The 13,250-nt window shown below is 33.1% G+C and overlaps 1 pseudogene; it reads left to right on the forward strand.

Annotated features, from left to right (window-relative positions):
- The window catches only part of LOC112600504, a 225,553-nt pseudogene that overhangs the window by 205,065 nt on the left and 7,238 nt on the right, over positions 1–13,250 (forward strand).

The following is a 13,250-nucleotide window of genomic DNA, read 5'->3' on the forward strand; positions in this document are numbered from 1 at the left end:
TATTAAATGGTTCATATTTGTACTGCTGAGAAAACGAAAAGGTTTTCATCATATTTAATATTTACTTAAAGATAAATATTAATACAATATACCTTCTTCGAAAAACTGAAAAATGTAAAAACTTTACCATAAGCTTAAATATAATTATATATGTTATTAGATATTTTAAGTTTAAACAGTATGGAATATAATATTATTAGAGGCATAAGAATTTAACTTTTATATTTTATGCTTCAAAAAAAGTACGTTTACGTAAGTATTGTAGCGTAAACTATCGACGCAATTAGAGAGCTTAACTCAGAAAATATAATAAGTCATAAAAACATTTTTTTAATGAAGCATATAAGTTTCTAAGAACGAGTATGTAACAAGACTATTTCTTGAATAATTTGAAAAATTCTTAGATTTATTGTATTTAAAAAGTGTCCCAATGACGATACCAACTTCGTGTTTTCAAATGAAAACCAACCTTTTTTTACTTTGAATTATTTAGCTTATTTTGTATTTATAAATCTAAATAATTGAAAATTTGGTCCTTAAGTTTATTTTAAAATTCCAATAGTTAGAATCTGAATAAATACATTATTAAATGAAAAAATAGGGGTTGTAGCTTGGTGACTCATACTAGTCATACACTGGATAAATATTATTTTATGTGTATAAATATTGATATAAATTTATATTTATTACCAGTCATTTGCAAATATATACTAACTTAGTAGAAGGGTGTAAGAAAAATGTCTACAAAGATTACCAAGGAGAAAATATAAAGGCTATACAGTCCCTCTCTACAAAATAAAAAGAAAACGTGGTTCTTTTAGTTATGCCTATGTAAGTAGGTTCTATAGGTATAAGTCCGCCGGGACCAATCCAACGGAAGTGATGTCCACACACATGAAAATTATCTTCTTAGAGAAAAGGGTATGCACCTATACATCGCGACAGACATAATATAATTTAACACCCCACACACTTTAATGGTTGTAAAATCGTAAACATAAACGTCTGCAGAAGACAAAAAATCTTAATCAACGCGGCCATCTTGGATTTTCCTATAAATAATTTACATATTATCTAAATCTCCTTTACATTTTATTGCTTAATTATATTAGCGAGCGTTGATCAATTAATTAAATATCGAAACGTTTTCACCACGGTCATACATAATATGCCTTTATTAAGCGATACCTTACTCAATGATAATAATAACATAATATATTGTTATATTCACGGTTCGCCATCGTTCATCAAACTATCCAAACGGATTTTTAAATTTGATAAAATTTACACCGATTAACTTATAAATACTTGTCTATAATTAAAACCATAAACACAAGGTAATTCTAAAACCACGGTTATAATCATCATCAGTTATTAATCGTTCACCATCAACGTTTCCAATATTTTATTAAGATACGTCATAATACATAATTATGCAAAAAAAAAAAAAACTTTTTTTTTTTCATAATTTTAAACATTGAAATTTTTCGGCGAAGCGCGATATGTATAGCGTGAAACATTACAAATTCAAAACCCGGAACATAATAATGATGTCGTATGTGTAAGGTGCGCTCTGTGCAGAGATGGTGGGCTCTTTACGTGATCTATACAATCTATAACATGAATGCTTATAAATTATGATTGGCCAATTAATCGTGTAAATTGGCAGGGTGTATTGTAACGGAAGAAGATTTTTCCTCCCGCCGGGTCGGCAAACCTGAAATATTATACCGTATAATATAGTCGGTTCCGGGTGGACGAAAAATTGCGTGTCATACACCGCGTGTCGTGTATGACGCGATCCGTCGGGACAATAATAATTTACCTTCGTCGGGTGTAGAGAACGGAGGAGAAAAAAACCTTTATTGCGGTACTTTGTGGTGTATCTGGACGTTATGGCCCTCGTATTTATACACTGAGCATAGCTATACGGCGATCCAATTTAAAAATATAACCGCGTCGCCGTCGTTAATATAATATATTATATTTTTAGGTACACACGATTACGTAGGTACGCGCAAAGTACCGATATTATTAATATTGCGAAACGCTGGGGTAAATTTTCATTTTCTTTTTTAATTCGTCCGCATTTTTACCAATTTGATAAAAACGAGTTATTACACGCGGATACGTTGTCGAAAAATCGTGTTTGCCGTTATTGACGGATAGGTTTTCTTTTTTCTTTTTTTTTATGTCATTAAACGCGTTGAACAGTGTTTTGTGTGTACACAATACATAATAATATTATATTTTAACGTACATTATTTAACCTAGAACTCGAAAAAGCCGACCTCGCACATTTCAATCGTAAATTTAATATATTGGAGCACGACCGTCATTCTTTCGTGCATTATTTATTCCGTATTAACTAAGCTAACGCGCATTAACATGTTCAATTATGTATACGACAATAAAAAACGAAACCCATATTCTGTGTAATAGACGTATAGGGAAACGCGGGCCGTGTGACCTTTTCGGTGTTTTGAATATAATTATTATATACTTGAACAATAATATACGCACCACGGTCTCATCACGGAATTGTGATGATTATCAGACCATAATATTATATCGTTATTATTGTTATTATATTATTACTTATTTCAAATGCCGCACGAGAAATTAAAAACAATATATTATTTTATTCACATTAAACGTGTACACGCATAGGCACAATACGTATATAATATTATAGTTATGCGCAGTAAATGTAATTACTTTAATATCGTTTTGGCTGTTCTTTAACGATTGTTCGGCACGATTTTATGTCATCAAAAAACAAGGAAATGCAACACGCGAGGGAATTACGAGTACTATGTTTATCGCCAACATTTGAAATTTTACGGTTATACTGTTTTGATGTAAATATATATATAAATAGATTTTTCTGTCATCGAGCTATTGTTTCTCATATAGTTTCATCGTCCACATAAACAAGTATACGACCAAAGATACGTTAGATTGTTCACATCTAAATCAAATCAAATATTTTTCAAATTAATAAGATTGTATGTATTAATTATTATAATATTGTACACGTATATTACTACTTTGAAATACATTGCAGTATACCGTTTATAATATCAATTACGTTATTAGTAAATTATCAGCAAATAGGTACTGTATAACTACGGTTGAATAATATTTTCATTATTGATTTTATACGATTGGTTTTTAAGCGCAATAAATATTATACATTTACTCTATTGTTTTTCATAAGTTAACAATAATAGTTATTATAAAAATCATATAATTCTCAAACAAGCTTTACAAATCCCTAAAATAGCACTTTAATGTTCGAATAGTAGTTTTGGCAAGGCAACAGTTTTCAATCCGCTTTTACTAATGACAAAGTTTCAAATTAAATTCCACATCTAAATTGAATTTAATATTAATACGTATTTACTAAAATTAACAAAACGATACATAATATAATTTGCTTATACATATATACAACTTTTACAATAACGATTTCATAAATTGATATTTTCAAATTTTCATAATGTATTACTATAGAAGCTTAAGAAATCAATCTCATCGTTGAATAGATGATTGAGTTCATATTTTAAAACTGTATTTTCAATATACTTAAAACCTTAAAATAATAATTTAAAAGTCAATACTCTCAGAAATAAAAATTACTTTTTTAATTTAATATCAATATTTTTAAAACTGAAACTTTATAAAACGTAGGTAAGTTCAATAATTCTCGTGAATGGAAATAATTTACATACCATGTTTTTTCACCACAAAGATATTATTATATAAATATTATTTGCGTACGCGAAAGTAAATATATTATTACCACCATCCGCCGTCGAATATAATTTTCCAATTCCGAGAACAAACTTCTATGACGTCCTCGGGCAGTTTTGGCTTTATACCAATAGAATATTTTCTAATAAATACTCGACGAGCAAGCATTTTAACATAGCCACAAATTTGTCACGTTCCCCTATTCCTCGAGCCACTCCATCTTTCTACTAAAATACGCGGCGCCGCCGTGTTTAACTGTCCCTTTTCGGAGGAAACGCTCGTCGGATCTGAGCCCATTCATCCCCGCGGTGTGCCTTTGAAACATTTTTCTGTATAAATGGAAGTGATTTCCTTTAAAACACCTGGGTTCCCCTATTTTTTTCTTTTCCCCGGTGTTCAACGATTGGTGGACGGGAGGAAGATGAAACTTCACTGAAATGAAATGCACCGTCTGTGGGGGTGCATGTGAAAACATTTTACGTGGATTGATAATCCATCGATTGGAGTGCAACGAACGTCTACGTGTATGTGGTAGAGGGCGTAACACAAAAACTCTCGGTACAGTAGAAGGAAATCTCTGCTGCTCGTGTCCCCGGAAACATTTAACTTTTAATTTCGCTGGGGACAAGTCACGCATACAAAAAGGAACTTTGACGCCGTCGCCGATTACGCCCTTCGTTCCTCGAATCCATACATCTTTCAATCTATACATACAAAATACAAATATATATTCTAGACCCGTGACTTTTTCATTCCAAATATCTAGCAATTGCTTGATTGTTTGAAAGTTTAATTGTTATTATTATTGTTGTTGTTATTGCTACTGTTATTTCAGAGTTATTACGGATGTGTTGATATGTTTTGTTTACACATAATTTAAAATAATTTAGTTCACACTGACTTTAGAAAAAAAAAAAACAGTTACATTTTCTTCCGAGACAGTTCGGTGGCCTAAATGTTACTAACAATAAAAAAAGATGTTGGAAACAAAAATTCAAACATTGCCATATATACTAAATACATATACCACACATGATAAAGTTTAAAATTTTAATTTTTATATTTTCAGATTGTCTGCATTTGCAACTATACAGGGACAGTAAAGACCGATACAAACACGGTCAGACAAAGGCTTCATTATCTTTGCAACACTTTTTAGGAGTAGAGTCTGGTAAGATATTTTGTTAAACAATTTAATACATATAAATATATTAAATCAAAATGTCATTCTTAGGATTTACCCTGGATAAAGAATCCAACACGATAGCAATTATTTGCCAAGACGTCACTGTTGTACTAGCGTTCGATACTCGAGAGAGACTGATCCAGTGGCAAGTTAAGATATCTTCGAACTTGGGAGACGGTAAGAAAATGTTTATAATATTAATTTGATAAAAATTACCCTAAAACGAACTAATTGTATTAAAATTAAACTAATGAATATAGTTTTGTCTTCGTCGAAATATTCTTGAAATCTTTTAGTTAAATACTATATAAAAAAAAAAAAAAAAAACACTCAAATAAATTATAAATTATAACTGAAAATATATTATAAATTTATCTAAGCAAACTTATAACTATTGTTAAATTCTTCAACGGTAAGACATGCTTTCTTATTGTTTTTTTCACCTTAAGGGTGCATAATGTAAAGATAACGCAAGTAGGAAATGTTTTGAGTAACAAAGGTTGTACACAGTCTGCAAATAATAAAAATGCATAGTGAATTTAAAGAGGTTTATTGTGCAAGCAACTGTAAAGATAACAAGTAAGAAAAAAAGAGATGTGGATAAAAGAAATGACCCAAAATAAAAGGAAAGTAGACAGAAGTATGAGGGTGTAAAAAAATGGTTTACCGCACCTAATAATACATAATATATATATATAATATATAATAATAATAATAAAAAATACACTTCACACAGAAATATGAAAGACCGCACACATATGATTTTAATTTTATTGAACATAAAATAGAAATTTTTTTATAACAATTACTTCAATATTGTCATTTGCAGACCAACAGTTTTTGATCCAAATATCATCCTGTCCTCCTAAGTCAAAAATATCAGCAGGACCTGCCAGGTTACACATACAAGACTTAAGATTCTCGATGACAACTGGAGTGCCACCGAGATTAGCTGGTGTTTGGGAACTCCGACACTTGAGGTATATTTTGATTTGATTTTGTCAATACATAGCATGATTCATTATATTTTAACTTTAATAATGTACCGCACACATTGTCACAGAAAATATGGAGTTATTGAAAATCGATTTTGCTACGAGGGTGGTTCGAGGTGTGGAAAAGGAGAGGGCTTATTTGTGTGTTTTACCGACCAGGGAGATGATATAACCAGATGCATGAACTTAGCAGCAGAAGGCAAGTTAGCTACTAGGAAAAGGTTGCTCTCTAGAAATATGTCAGGTTAGAAAAAAAGTCTTAATATTACTAAGAAGCAGTCTATAACATCTACCTTACCTACAGTTTTAGAAAGCCCGTCCAGAAGAGGTCTCTTATCTCGCTTAGATTCTAGAGTTTCTGAGTACGGTGCTGATCAAAATTCATTCAATCAACACTCTCACGACAGAAGTAGTGAAGACAATATGTGTTGGCCATCTAACGAAAGTCGACTAGATAATTCAGACTTTGGAGATACGGCGTCTGTTGGAGATTTTCAAGATCAAAACTTACAGGTGAACTATTTATAGTAACATAAAAATAAAATATTAAACACAAATTATGATGTATGTTAAACGATCTTATGATAAGTATAATAAGTAATACATTTATACTTTAAAGAAGTACTTATTGTGACTAATTTCAAATGACAATACACATAATTTTACAATGGAAAATTAAAATATAAATATTATATAAGTATAAAAAATCTACAAATTATAGCATAATTGCATGATACAATGTGTATTGAATTATAAATTATAATACATGAATGTATTTCGTATAAAAAAATTTAATTGTTAATACAAATATATCATAAATAGACTTAATATTTAAATATATTTTTTTTTAAAACATATTTCATTATGTTATTATTTAAATTTATCTTTATAATAATTCAACAATCTATTCGGCACATGGTCAATTACCTAGTTATAAACGCTAAAGCAAAGATTTTATTTTTGAGAATATAATAGTATAATATAAAATGTGTTGTGTTTGATTTAAAACAATAGGAGTGCACGTGGACTCCAGAAACAGCTTTGGAACGATGTGCCAGTTGTATAAGTAAACTTGGAGCTTTATCTCGTTCTTCGACCATGGCTAATACCCCAGGAAGCATAGGTTTTAATCCAGCGTGGACTATGGACAATAATGTATCATCGCGTAAGTTTATTCATAGTTAAAAGTTAAACAAATATAAAACTTTTAATATAGATACTTAATACTTAATACTTAATAACTAAAACATTTGATGTAAATGGTACACATTATTATACCCAGAATCCAAGAGAGCAACATTTATATTTTCAAGTTCTTGAGAGAATGCCACACCCGTCTGTGTTGTCTCTTTCTTATATACATTCAACATAGCAAATTTGCATTGAATAGAATCCATTTTATGAAGTTAACTTTAATATTGAAGTAAATTTACCTATTATCAAACTCAAAGATAACAATATTATCCAAGCCATCTCATAAACTTGTATTAATATTATAAATTATTTATAATTTTAAAATGAATTATGAGACTTTTAAAGTTGTAATAATTTACATATCTATAATTCACTTTAAAACTATAATATCAATAAAATCCTATAAAATAGTCTATAAATATTCTTACCTTTAAGTTTGATAATTAATGAATTTAATGTAATATTAAAACTAACAACATAAAATGGATTCTATTGAACACACATTTTCTATGCTATACATAAAACAGAGACGTCACATACAGATGTTTAAGCAATAATAATTTTGTAAGCTACGAGTAGTTATGAAAAAATTGCAATTATCTTAAAACATGAAATGTTTATAAACTTGATTATTAAGTTCTATACAGCTCATAAAAGACACTACACATATTATAGTTTTATCTCTGCAAGCATTTCACTAATCCATTTTTTAGTATCTATATATTTTCATTATATATATAAATAACGGGAAAAATGATTTTTATATTATTTAAAATAATAATTATCAACTATTTTAAGGTTGAAAAATAAATTTAATATAATAACCAATAGGATTAATAGTTATCATGTTTATGAACAAGTAATAACTTGGACCTGCTATAAAAGCAAGTAAATTATCCCTTACTATATTCAATAAATAATAATTAACCCGTTAATATAACAGGTAACATTCATAATACTTAGTTATACAACACAGACGCTTAAGTCAAGATTGCAAAAAAAAAAGAAACATAAGCCACTTTTACGTACGTAGAATAGAGAGATTGCAATACTCGAATAAAGGCATCAAACACATTATTATGGCATGTAAAGAGTATTACAAGGCCAAATACGTATCCGCGTGTTACCTAAGTATACCGTTGAGCTTTTCTGAATTTGTAACCTTTTTGGCAATGTCTCAACACATTCGCTACATTCTTCCTGACAATTTAAAACGTTCCTTCCTCTTATAATATATTTTGTAACAACAGAGTATAGTTCAACACGCGATTCTGTTCTTATAATCTATAGGTAGTCTATACATATGCTATAGTAGGTATGTATGTAGGTACCCATTTGCTTTTTATTTTAGACACAAAACTGTATCGTTATTGTTGTATTCATTCGTTTGACACAAAAATAAATACTAAATTATAAAACTTACAAATTCAAACGTATTATTGCATCGATCTAATTAAATTTATAACGAACATAATACAATAATATTATACTCACGATGATACGGCTCATTGATAAAATAAAATAATTCATTTTAGGCATCATTGTTGTCCGTTTAAATATTATTTTACGGTGCATAAGAATAATCTGAGATGCCACTTCTAGATTTGAATTTTCAAAAAATATAATGCACGTGCACATAACCTAAGGAAGACGAAGGCGTGATTTAGAATACAATATTATTATTTAAGTAATTGTAAATTTAATATATAGCCACGTATAGGGAAAACATATATTCCGATTGACCTGAATATTTCGTGGTTAGAAACAATACAATCGTGTCATTTTTGATCGAAGTATTGTTATATTTGACAATAAATAGTAAAAGTAAGACGTTATCATACATTTGTCGATTTCAAAAAATTGCAGTTATTCACTTATATAGTTATATGTGTACTACATATTATATTGTTTCATACCAATGCAAAACCTTTTTTACGATTAAGTGCAAGTTCTTTACGCTCAAATCTATTTTAATTTGTATTTGTTTTATTCAGTGAATTACATACCAGAAATGAATAACGGACATCAGTGTTGCGGATATGTGTCATCGCAGAGTAGCAGCAGTGGCGGAAGTGCCGGATGTAGCTCTGTGTGTGGTACCGAGTATTCTGTGCCTAGAAAAGTATGCGCCTCCATGACTGACAAAGTGAACAAAATGTAATTGCATACACGTTTAAACTATAAGTGTCATAATTTAAATTGGTATATAATAATATAATGTAGCACGGATATATTGTATAGGTACTATATAGTACATTAATAACCTTTTTGTTTTTATACATATATGAGTACAACTCGTGCGATAAATCCAAGGTTATTATGAAACATCAACAACTTTATTTAAACATATTATTATATTTCAAACGGTTTTTTAAATTTTGACTTAACAATAAGAATTATTTAAATAACTCTAATCGTTACATACCTATTTTAAATCATCATCCATTCGATACCATAATAATAGTTCTAAAATTAATTTATTATCAAATTCCAGACAATCTGAAGCATGTGCACCGAACAGACCACCAAAACCGGTACATCTGAAGCCGGAAACAAGTACGCCAGTGAAAAAGGCTCCGATGCCTCTACCACAACAAGATACGATGTGTGTGTGCCGATGCAATACCTCGGACAAACCTAGACAATCCTACCTCAATAACTATGATACACCAAAGATTATATGCACAAACACAAAAGTATGTTTTTGATAAAGTATAAATCACATAAAATGTATTTATAATATTTTCAAAAAAAAATGTCATTATATGAACGATAACTTAGTCGAAAAAGATAGCTTAAAAATAAATAAATCTCAGTCGGTAAAAAAACTTATATGAACAAGTCATCAAGTATTAAAGGAAAAAAGTCTGTTTTTGACATTTTTACGTCGACCGATACATTTTTGTTTTAAATTTTCTGTCAAACGAACGCAATAATCTATCTGTATTGGTTCTATATTGCTTGTCAGAATTTAATCGTAATGTATTTATTTTTACAGCAGAATAAGTCGTACACGTCTATACAAGATGAATACTATGATACGCCGCGGAACATAAAATCCTCATTGGAAATTAACCCCTATGGCAATTACGATACGCCTCCATCGCCCGTGGCTGTTCATAAGAAATCTAAGTAATTTATATTAATATTTCGTATATACATCAATGATTTTTGAACATATTATGAAAATATAAACATGTAAATATTCTTAAAAGAGGTGGTATAAAGTATAAAGTATATATATTATATTACTTACTAAATAATGGTATAATAAATCGATATTTACGAGTATTAAATTTTATTAAATAAATATAAATAATGCTGTTATTGGTGAGGGTAATCGTGGGTTTCAGAAAACTCTCGAGATAACAGATAATACAGTGCCCTTGAATTTAAAATCGTCTACGAGTGGAAAATTGACTAATATTCCGTCATTTCACAATTTTTAGTGCCAGTACGCCGAAACAAGCAGATAGTACGCAATGTACCGGAATTTGCCCTTGCCAGAGAGCCATGACTTGTTGGTCTCAAAATAACTGGATGACGATGCCTCCCCGCTGTAGACGAAGCAATCATCAAACCGACAATCAGCTATCAAATTTTACCGTAAGTCGACGTGCCATGTAATAAATCACGTCATTATATTTATAGTTTTTAACACATATCTATTCGTGTGAGGTGCGCAGACATTTTTTTTACAACATTGTAGATGCTAGTGATGTCACTAATATCCGGATTCCAATACTATTTGGAATAATCCAAATAATCCGAATAATCCGAATATTTTAAACTTGTTGCTGACTTATTAAAAAGACATGATCTATATTCAATGATATGAAATATGATATCATAAACTTCTGCCTACTCCATCAACCGTCAACATATTTTTAAAACTTTCCTTTATAATCATCAGACATGTGAAGATTTAAATTATTCGGATTATTCAGTTATTAAATTTTTTTATGGTCTTCGACATCACTAGTAAATTCTGTGTATTATATAAAATATGTATTAAAATATCTAATAATCATAATAAAAATATCGATAAGAATTATAGGATCAAAAAAAAAAAATAAAAAAAAGAAATCGTGTATTTAAAAAAACAAATCCACAGTCATAAAATGTATATGATTAATACGTATTTCTTATAACCAAATATATTTTACGACACTGCATTGCTTTGTGACTCATTTAACAAACCACGTCACACAAAGTATCTAAATTAAAACGCACGCCAAAGTATATACAAATCTATTCACCGGTGTTTATATGTTTACCTTCGACTTAAGGCGGCAGTATTTATACTCTTTCTTGTAAACAACTACGATCGTATAGCTTTATTTATAACCGTCCTGAAAAACAATAATTCCACTGATTAACATACTCGGCGCACTTTACGCATTAATTGATTTTTTTTTTTTTTGTTCCGTATTGGTGAGAAAAACATTTTCGACGACTGATGGTAAATATACAATCACCATTATAATATTGTAGTAACCGCGTACCATATTGCTACTTATAAAATCTTTACCCTCGTAAATTACAATAAACGATTATTGACTTATAAATACGCACAAATACGACTGTAACGGAGCACGTTAAAAAAAAAATTCAATCAAATCAAAGTAATCGATACGCACTTATAAGCTATAACTATTTAGTAGCTGTTTTAAATCGTGTGAATAATACGCGTATAATATAATGCGTTGAATTTTGTCGACTCAAATAGCGATGCGATTTTGCAGGACAATTGCCAACACAGCGGGGCGATTTACGCGACCGTGGACGTTACGAAGAAAAAGAAGCACGCGGAACCACTACCACCCGCACCCGCACCCGCACCGCCGAGTAACTACATGAACTTGGAACCAGCCGGCGGTGTCGATGGTGGCGGTTAACAGCAACAGCAGCAGCAGCAGCAGCAACCGGCGGCGGCCCGCAACGGCCGAAACCGACGGAATACATGAACTTGGAGTTCAGCGAATCGCTGTGCCACTACGAAAATGTCAAAACGTGTTGACCAAAGCCGGTCTGTCCAACGCGTGCGACAAGTGCGTCATCAAGCGTTGTGCCGGTGGCGCCGACGAAAGGGCGACTACATGACCATGGAACCGGTCAACGGTCGGATGGTGGAAACGAAACGAAACCTGTTCCCGTTCCTGCCCATGTGTCCGACGGACCGCCAGCAACAACAACAGCTCAGCAGCAGCAGCAGCAGCAGCAGCAGCGACAACGGTATCAATAACAACAACAACAACAAGCAGCAAGACATGTTGAAGAGCATAATGAACGGACCTGGCCGAAAAGTCGGCCAGCATACCCAGCCTGAACGAGTACAAATCGGCGGCGGCGGCGGCGGCGGGCGGTGAACGGCAACGGACTGGAAAACGTCGGCGGAGTGATGACGGCGGCGGTGGACACTCATCATCGGAGGCGGTCCAGTTCGGCCGACTCGTCGAGGTGCGACGACGACGGGTCCGCGGCCGGCGTGGACCGGTCCAGCCGGGGCCTAGGGGGTTGTTCGGATCACACGTCGTCGGCCGAGAGCATGACCAGCCAGATCGCCAAACTCCCGGCGCGCCGCGTCCCGCGTCCACCGCGTCCGACGGCAGCGTGGCCGCGGACGACCAGCAGACCGCGCTGGTGCACATCCGCCGGTCGTCGAGCGTGCCGTGCAAGAACAACCGCGACTCGTCCAGCTCCAACGACTCGGGCGTGTCCACCGGTTCGCTGCGTTACCGGGGCGCCGACTTTGCCGAGTTCGAGTTGCCGCTGACCACGGCCATGTCGGCCATGCGACACAGGCGCACCGTGGCCGCGGCCGCCGGTACCGCCGCGGCCGGTTCGGTCGAGTGCGGCGGCCGCGGGGCCATCGCCGGTTGCGTACACGGTTCGCTGCCCAGGCGGTCCAAATCCACGGACCGGCTCAAGGAGCTCGGCTTCAGGTTCCAGAAGTTCGCGAGCACCATGAAATCGTCGTCGGCCGGTGCCGAAGTCCCCGTGTGCTTGAAAAAGGACCAAAGGTTTAATGTGCACGCGGAAGGGAACTCGGCCGTGCCGTTTTTAGACTCACAGAGCACGAGCAGCTACACGTCGGACATGAGCGACTACATCGAGAC

This window comes from Melanaphis sacchari, unplaced genomic scaffold (genome assembly GCF_002803265.2).
Source record: "Melanaphis sacchari strain LSU unplaced genomic scaffold, SCAv2.0 Contig65_pilon_pilon, whole genome shotgun sequence".
NCBI lineage: Eukaryota > Metazoa > Arthropoda > Insecta > Hemiptera > Aphididae > Melanaphis > Melanaphis sacchari.